At 29.7% G+C, this 3200-nt stretch overlaps 1 long non-coding RNA gene across 1 annotated transcript; it reads left to right on the top strand.

Annotated features, from left to right (window-relative positions):
* Positions 1–114: 114 nt before the first annotated feature.
* On the top strand, positions 115–1473 carry LOC112458885. Its single transcript, XR_003041255.1, has 3 exons — positions 115–277; positions 584–707; positions 1201–1473. It is a non-coding gene; the product is annotated as an uncharacterized LOC112458885 (long non-coding RNA).
* Positions 1474–3200: the final 1727 nt, after the last annotated feature.

The following is a 3200-nucleotide window of genomic DNA, read 5'->3' as shown; positions in this document are numbered from 1 at the left end:
TAAGATATGTGACCTTTCCTGGCTCGTTCCACACTCTCCGTCGAGAGGGTGAAAGATTCTGCTTTTATACAATTTTGGAAACGGTAGTGGGAGGTGACCACACCTCGTTACAATGAGTCATAAGGCGTTGCCTAGCGGATGTGAGTCTACTTCTAGGGGTGTGGCTCGCTAGCCAGCAATGAGTCATAGGGTTGTGGCTTGCAATTCATTACCTTATATGGTTATGCGTGGCGTTCTGCTTCGACGAAGACTAGATTCACTCGAATGAGTCATACAGGTGACTCGTCTGAATTCTATTTTTATTCTCTAGTCTAACGGCGATTTGTATTGAGAGCGATACTTCTTTTCATTATTAAATTTCATTATGACTTTTATCATGAAGAAAATATTTAATATTTGAATAGTAAAAAGTGCAAATATATGCTGAATATTATTTAAATTTCTTTAGACATACTTTACATACAGTAGAATAATTTAATAATACAATTCAAGTCATTATTAGCATGTCTAAAGTGTAAGAGATATTGCTCTCTTTGTCTAATAGTTAATATGGTATATCTGACTCTCTCTTTCTTCCTTTCAGATCATACAATACTCGCATCTCGCTCGGATTCGTGTTCCTTATGCTGCGCATAATACAATTTTATCTTTCTCGAATTCGTGAGTAACGGTTCGGCGCTTGACATTCGATATTTATATTAATTTTAGTAAGTATATATATATTTGTTAATAGTAATATTAATAAACGTGATGTTAGCGGTGTTAATAATGATTCTAATATCAGGTTAATAATATATCGTGCAGATAGAATTGGTCAGCATTCTCATTAGTACAGGAAATTAATGAAATTAATTTGTTTATATATATATATATATATGTAATAAGATTTTATTATTTTTATATCTCACGAATGGTTGGGAATTTGATGGGAGTGTATAGGAAATATATTGTAGGACTTTCACTGAAGTATAATATCGCGTTGGAAAATTTTATTGTTGATATATGTATTTGTTAATAACAATTTATTAATTAAGTAAATTGGTACTCTTTAATTCGCGTATTGATATTATTATGTTCTCTTTGTTTAAGAGGTTTTGAATTTCTAATATTATCTTGTTTATGAACATTCGTTATTTTATTATTATAAATATTTCGTAAATAAACAATTGCAGAAATAAAAGTTATAATCATTTTTCGTAGGTCTACTGATGCAGAGTTTATGTGCGCGGTCAAAATTTGTGTTTACCCGAACGAGTTTTTATGTTCATGATCTATAATTGCCAATTATACGTCATAATGCAGACGGAGGTATATATTTCGTTAATTAATTAGGTGTAGCAAATTGTTAAAATTTATGTTTTCCATATGGGCTTGAAGAGGAAGGTTTAAACTTAATTTACATGCAAACGGGGTATTTTTTGCAGACGTCATTTAAGAGATATTAAGGGTTGAAGTTTGAAATAGTCGAATTTCGGGTAGTTGTGATAGAAAAATATCAATTATACGGCACAACTCCCATGCTAAACTGTTATACCGGGTGTCTTTCCCTTTGGAATTTTTTGTAGCCTCAACCAGAGGAGTGACGAGGTTTTGACTTATACAAAAGTTATTATGCATAACCTGGGGCACATGTTAACGGCTATTATTAGTGTGGTTAATTATTTATTTATAATTGTTTATAAAAATAAGTTGCAAAATCAAACAATCTTGTAGTAAGTATTTTTTCATTAAGTCGATCAGTTTTTCGAGATGATTTTGATGACGTAGTTAGTAAAATGGTATTGATATAATTTTAATTGTTTATAACAATTGTTTTGAAAAATATTAATAAGATAATAGTTATTTCAATGTGGTGTTTTTCCATAAATATAGGAGCATGTATTTCTATAATTGTTTTATCTCCGTCTATTTGTTTTCATTTTTATTTTAATTTATTAAGAGTTTATAAGGCTATCCTTGTCTTACTCTCTATGAACTGGTATTAAACTATCCTCGTCTTTCATGGAGTGAATGTTCAATTTTCAATCTCGTTTATTAATTTAATTAATTTAGATAGAAAATCGGCGTTAACGTTACTGGTGTTTAGGAGTATGAGAGATTCTATTTTTATTATAATAATTAAGTGTCAAAATTTTCGTTCAGAAATGTAATTTTTCAGCTTTAAAATGTATAAAAGACTAAAATATTAATGTAAAAGTGATTTGGTCTTTGTAAGTCTAAAGGGTAGGAAATTCAAAATGGCGGATGTGAAACTTTAATAATTTATAACTCGAGAACGGTAAGAGATAAAAAGATGGGGTTTCTTTTGTTGTGTTCAGATAATTAAGGGCATTATTTTAGGTTGTTTAAAATTTCTGTGTTTTATGGATTTCCATAATTTTTAATTATATCTCGGAATTGAGAAAAGATATAATGTGGGGGTTTTTGTTAGGTTACTTGACATGCTCTGCTGAGTATCTGCGGTGATTTTATTTATCATCTTTAATAATATTTTTATGATAAATTTTATCGTTAATTAGTTTATTTTGAGAGATACAATAATGGTTTATAATCAAAAGTTATTTGACTTTTTGTGATAGTTCCAGTAATCACATTAACTAGATCTGTTAATAATATAATTTAATTGTTTATAACAATCATGTTTGAAAAATTGTTAATGAGATAATTATTATTTTATCGTGATAATGTTCCTTAGGCATAAAAGGTTATGTTCTTATGAATAATCTATTTTTAATTAATTTATTTATATTTTATTTTAATTTTCTGAGTTTATCCTTATGGAACATGTAAATTTTCGTGTGTTGAATTAAATTTGTATTGCATAAAAGATCTCATAAAGTTTGTAATATTCATTTACGATCAATTTTAGTGATTCTGGGGAATTTTAACAAGCAATTGTCCAAAAGTTTATAGTGTGATTCATGGAAATGGGGCTTAAGCTTGAAAGGGTACCTTAAGGCAGCCATGTTCTCTAGGCTTATGTCTACTACTTTAAGAACGCGTGTTCGGATCAGCTGAGTGTTTGTTGTGACAGTTAATTTAAAGAATGATTGTTATATTATAATGTTGTTTTCAGATGCTAGCAATGAAGGTAGAAAATCAAAAAATTTATGCGGGTGGAATATAGCGGTGATTATACCGTCAGACGTGACACCACCATTCGCGGTATTTGTGCAATCTACCAAGGAAAATGGTGACGC

The sequence above is a fragment of the Temnothorax curvispinosus genome, unplaced genomic scaffold (genome assembly GCF_003070985.1).
Source record: "Temnothorax curvispinosus isolate PA1 unplaced genomic scaffold, ASM307098v1 QBEX01009329.1, whole genome shotgun sequence".
In the NCBI taxonomy this organism is placed as follows: domain Eukaryota; kingdom Metazoa; phylum Arthropoda; class Insecta; order Hymenoptera; family Formicidae; genus Temnothorax; species Temnothorax curvispinosus.
Note: the sequence above shows the minus strand (reverse complement) of the source record. Positions and strands in the feature narration are given on the sequence as shown.